The following is a 6,092-nucleotide window of genomic DNA, read 5'->3' on the forward strand; positions in this document are numbered from 1 at the left end:
TTAATAGAAAAATTTTAAAGCATCTTTCCTATCACAACCTTCTTTCTGATCGTCAGTATGGGTTCCGTCAGGGACGCTCCACAGGCGATCTTCTCACCTACCTTTCAGACTCCTGTTCATCCTCCTTTCGGGACTTTGATGAAAGCTTTGCCATTGCACTTGACATCTCAAAGGCTTTCGATCGAGTCTGGCACAAATCTTTATTTTCCAAACTGCCCTCTTACGGTTTCTATCCTTCTAACTGTGCCTTCATCTCTAGCTTCCTTTCTGGTCGTTCTATAGCCGCTGTTGTAGACGGCTATCGTTCTTCTCCTAGATCTTTTAACAGTGGTGTTCCTCAGGGCTCTGTCCTATCACCAACTCTCTTCCTTTTATTCTTCAATGACCTTCTAAGCTGTACATCTAACCCTACCCACTCATACGCTGATGACTCCACCCTTCACCTTTCCATTCGATTCCCACAACGTCCATCTTAGCAGTTACTTCAACAGGCAAGGGATGAGGCTATGGCACACCTAATGTCTGACTTGGCTCGTATCTCTGACTGGGGTAAAAATAATCTGGTTGTTTTTAATGCATCAAAGACTCAGTTTTTGCACCTATGAACCCGACAAAATCTTCCACAGGTATACCCACTTATGTTTAATAATACTCAGCTTAATCCTGCATCATCGTTGAACATGCTTGGGGTTTCATTTGCTCGGGACTTGTCTTGGAAAGATCATATTACATCTCTTGTAAAATCTGCTTCCAAACGATTGGGTGTGCTAAGCCGACTCCGTTCCTTCTTTACTCCTGCACAATTGTTGACTCTATACAGGGGTTTTATCCGCCCCTGTGTGGAGTACAACTCTCATGTATGGGGGGGCTCCCCACATACAGCTCTTCTCAATAGGGTGGAGTCAAAGGCTTTTCGTCTCATTAACTCTCCCCCTCTTACTGACTCCCTTCAACCTCTGTCTCTTCACTGCAGTGTTGCATCTTTATCTCTTTTCTGTCGCTACTTCAATGGTCACTGTTCCTCTGAACTGTCTGCATGCATTCCTCCACTTCCACAATGGGCGCGTAGCACCCGTCTAGCAGCAAACTCTCACCCTTTTTCTGTCCAACTTTCTAATGCAAGAGTCAACCGTTACTCCCAGTCCTTCATTTATGCAACAGGTCAACTCTGGAACTATCTCCCTCTTTCTGTACTTCCTACTTCCTATGATCTCCAGTCTTTCAAACTCAGTGTGTCTAGGCATCTAGAAATGAATGGATCTTGAATTTGGCTCTCTCTCGTATTTTGTTTTTCTCTTGGAGGGAACAGTAATTGCGGGCTCATTGCCTTTGGTTCCTTCTTCCTCACATAAAAAAAAATAAAGTTCACGTTCCACTGCAGAGCTAGTCCTTTCCTGCTTCCCCCACGAGTTTTTCTGGGTGTAGAGGTCACGGGGCCTTTTGCAATGGGCGCAGAAGTGGCAGAAATGGCGGGGCGTGAGTGCGACATGCTTTGACTACAGAGGAGGACAAGGAACTAAATGGCGTGGCTTATCTGAGAAGTCAAGGGTTTACAGTGACAATGGGGCTGACAGCTGCTAACTTACATGCTAAGAAATTATTGGTAGAAAATCTCGGCAATACATAAAGAAATAGGTAGTTCCAGGTGAATGTAAATGTCACTTAGGCTTCTCCCTTCCTTTCTGATATATATTTTTATTACAGAAATAGATTACAAGGCATAATTCAAAGGGGAAATTACCGTGGGAATTTAGCGAATGAATGCATGTGAGGTGTTGTCAGGTGATAATTAGCCAATTCCTGGTGTATACCACTATCACTTACTTTATTTTTTTTTGTTATACCACGTTGAGTACACCGCTTCCCGTCCGATCAGCGAAGTTAAGCAACGTTGGGTCTGGTTAGTACTTGGATGGATGACCGCCTGGGAACACCAGATGCTGTTGGCATCCCTACGTGTCAAGTGGGGTTGGTGGAGGATTAGTGCCCCTCCCTGTAAAACAACTAACTCTATGCCCTTGGCCACCCGGTTTGGGATACATGGCGTCTGGCAATGGATGGATGGGATATATTATTTTGTATAAGTATAGGGCATAGGGCTTATTTCAATGGATGAAATCTGTGGAAAAATCCGGGGGAGATTTGCTTAGCGCAGCATGGCAGGGCAGGCAATAGGAAAGGGTAAAGGAGGTGAGGTAGGGAGGGTTGAGAGGGTACTGGAGGGGAGGTAGGGAGGGGAGTCAAGAACGGGGGAAAATGGCTAAATTGTCAACAATGGATGGGAGTACAGATGAGATTAGGAGTGCGGACTATTGGTGGACAGTAGCAGTACATGCTAAAAAATGATTAGTAGGAAATCTTGAAAACATACAGTAGAAAAAGTAGGTAGTTCCAGGTGAATGTAAATGTCACTTTGGCTTCTCCCATCCTTTCTTATATAATTTTTTTTTACGAGAATAGATTATACGGCATATTTCAAAGGGGAAATTTCCGTGGGAAATTAGCGAACGAGTGCACGTGAGGTGTTGTCAGGTGATAATTAGCCAAATCAAGGTGTATAGCACTATCACTTACCTTATTTCTTTTTGGTATATATTATTTTGTATAAGAATAGGGCATAGGGCTTATTTCAATGGATGAAATCATTGGATAATTCCGGGGGAAATTTGCTTTAGCGCAGCGCGGCCAGGGAGATGAGAGGACAGGGTAATGGAGGGGAGGTACGGAGGGGAGTCAGGAACGGGGAAAAATGGCTAAATTGTCAACAATGGATGGGAGTACAGATGAGATTTGGAGTGCTGACTAGTGTTGGACATTGGCAGTAATGATAGATGATACAAGCCACCACTTGTAAGCCAGGGATAATTCAAAATAACACAGAATCACAAAAGTGAAGCCCCGTGGTATGATCCATTGCGCCTGAGCATCATGAAAATGACACCCCGCAGTTAAGGGGTTAAAAACAGCTGATGATTCCGTAATATGGAGTGCCACGGTCAGGTGTGCTGCTTCTGGATGCAAAGGATGGGGGAATTCATCAGAGATGGCATTTCATTTCACAAGTAAGAAATATATCTTGTTGCTAAATGTTATGCAGTGTATTCTAGGTTCCGACTTCTCAGTCCTAGGTATGGTGCAATGTGGGGTTCTTTGTTCCAGACCGGGTCAGGGTCAGCCAGTAAGGAAAAAACACAAACACCTTGGGTCCAAGAGTACACTTATTTATTTACTAAAAATACACACATACACTATTCCATGATCAAAGCTGGGTGGATACAATAGCAGTTACAAGGATCACTCTCAATTCCTAGTTCAGCTCGTCTAATATGGGATCGCACCTGATTGATTTTACAATATGTCCATCCAGTATCACAACAAGTATTCCACAGAAATATTCAGGCACATGGCATGTGACACATACATATACAATAGGGCTTAGTGTCTCCGGCAAAACTGAGATGATAATATAGATATATACTCAACCTTAAGCCTAGGTGTCCGCGTCACAGAGACGAAAGCCTAGCTAATATAATATAATCGCGTCACATTGACGAAGCCCTAGCTAACTTAGTCTATGCCGCGTCACATACAAGAGAGTATATATGTATATGGTCTCACACTGGCAGTCACCCGAGGGGGATTTGATGAGGCTGGGGTGTGTGTACTCTCGTGGGAGTGGAGGGAGGGGGGGGGATTTAGTGCGAGTCCACGGGTGCGGTTACACTGACGTCTGTTGTCCTGTGGGGGAGGTGACACTGGGGGAATATTGGTCACAGTTGGGGGGAGGATCCGACTCATGCGGGTATGCTGAGTACTCCGTGTAATAGCACTTAGAGTAGTAGGGTACACTAGAATGCACAGGGGGTGAGCATACTGGGGAAAGATCACATGTTATTTGCGGGGGATCACAGGGAGGGTTCACTGTGGGGCGGGGCTGGTCACACTGGGGGAATGTAAAGGGAGGATCTATTACTCACAGTTTCTGACAGAGAGGAGGACAGGGCCCGCTATGACGGGAGTTCCAAGTGGCGGCCTGGCGTGGGAGGGGGGCTGCCCCAGTGAGTAGTATAGATGTAGGTGGTCCATTGGGTTGCCACGAGTCAGAGAGGAGTGGGCCGTTGGTGTGTAGGGCGGCTCCCTAGCCGCTATGGCCTGACAGGAGGCCGGGCTCTAGGGTCTGGGGCCAAAGAGGGCCAACAGGCACACAGGTCGGCGCCGGCCCTTCTTCGTTATTGGGGTTCTGGGAGAGGACCTGGGGAGGCCCGGGGCTGGGGTCGGGCGCAGAGGAGGCGGCGCTCTGGCACGTCTGCTGCTCCTTCTGGGGGATAGCAACCCTTGAGGCTCCTCATGAGTCCCTCTGTCAAAAAGGAGACCAGTCCAGGGGACTCGGTGTTCAAGGGTCTGCTTGGGAGCTTGTCTATGCAAGTCCCACCCCGATTCTGGTGAGAGTTCCCTCTGCTTGAGTGTAGTGTCGTTTTCCTGCGCGCTGCTGGGTGGTCTGGCTGCGGAGAAGTAAGGCATCGGGGCGCGAGGGACATATGACGCTCTTGACTGGTAGATGTGACAGGTAAACCAGCCTCCCTGTCACCTCCTAGTGGGGTTGTTATCCCCCCCCGTACTCTCCTCCTGGGGTAGTGGTGTCTGGCTCACCTTGCCGCGCGGATATTTAACTAATTCTATAAGAGTACTGCTCCATGGGGTGGGGCGGGAAAATTCTTCCACAGTATCCCTGCATGAATGAGGCCTCTAAAATGGGCCCATTTATCTTCAGTCTTTCTCTCCATGTCCTCTTCTCTTCTGTTCACATTCTCTTGTAGATATTTCCATGTTTCTTCCGGCCTCTGGACATTCGGTTTCATAACATGGATAGTACCATAAAGGGTAAGACCAATGGCGTTGTTTTATACTCATTGGCTAAATGTACCCAGTATTCGATGAACTAGGCAGAAAAAAAATCATAAACCATATATCTATTTATCTATCTATTGCCAGACGCCTCAATCCCGTTTGGGGTGGCCACAAACAAATCGCCTCCAAGTCGCCCTGTCCTCCGCCATTTCACTGCCCTGCTCCCAACTCACCCCCCCCTCTCTCATATACCTCTCCACCCCATCCCTTCATCTCATCCGGCCTCCCCCTCCCTCTTCCCCCTTCCACCTCACTCACATACACTCTCTTCGTCAGTCTTTCACCCTCCATCCTCTCCACATGGCCAAACCACCTCAGTGTGTTCCTCATAACGCTTCCTATCACATCCACACCACAATGCTCCTTTATATCCTCATTCGTCAGCCTGTCTCTCCACGTGATTCCACAGGCTCCTCTTAAATAACTCATTTCCACTGCTCTCACTCTTGACTTGTGTCCTTCCAACAATGTCCAAGCTTCACTTCCGTACGTTAGAGTTGGTATCACAATACTGTCGTGTAGTAACTTTTTCACTTCCATGCTCACTTCCCTGTTTCTTATCACTGCTTTCAAAGAACCAGCAACCTTTCTTCCCTGCTGTACCCTTTCAAGCACTTCACCCTCCAAACCTCCATCCTTACTCATCACACTATCCAAGTACTTAAACGTACTCACATTTTCCAATTCCTCACCATCCAACCTCGCTGTACATTCACTGACTTCACCTCTCTCAAAGACCATCACTTTACTCTTCCCTACATTCACCTTTAGATTCCGTTTCTTACACACTCTCTCAAACTCATCCACCGAGCCTTGCAGCTCCCCTTCGTCTTCACTCAACAACACAGTATCATCTGCAAACAACAGTACAGGGAGTTTCCAAACACTATCCTCTCTCACCAGGGACACTCCAACATCCACTACCCTACCTTGTACCTCTTTTATTACCTCATCCATGTACAGACTGAACAACCATGGAGACATGACACATCCCTGTTTCAACCCAACTTTCAAAGAGAAAAATTCACTTAGTTCACCATCCACACGCACTGCAGCCTTCGCACCATCGTACATACTCTTCACAGCATTCAACAACTTCCCATCTACTCCATATATTCTTAACACTTTCCACAATCCTTGTCTATCCACCCTGTCATATGCTTTCTCCAAATCCATGAAAGCCG

At 46.9% G+C, this 6,092-nt stretch overlaps 1 pseudogene; it reads left to right on the plus strand.

The window, feature by feature from the left end:
- Positions 1 to 1,830: 1,830 nt before the first annotated feature.
- Positions 1,831 to 1,949, plus strand: LOC145410905 (5S ribosomal RNA; annotated as a pseudogene).
- Positions 1,950 to 6,092: the final 4,143 nt, after the last annotated feature.

This window comes from Coenobita brevimanus, chromosome 86 (assembly GCF_032717465.1).
Source record: "Coenobita brevimanus isolate Jiangsu-jjx chromosome 86, ASM3271746v2, whole genome shotgun sequence".
NCBI classification, from domain to species: Eukaryota; Metazoa; Arthropoda; class Malacostraca; order Decapoda; family Coenobitidae; genus Coenobita; species Coenobita brevimanus.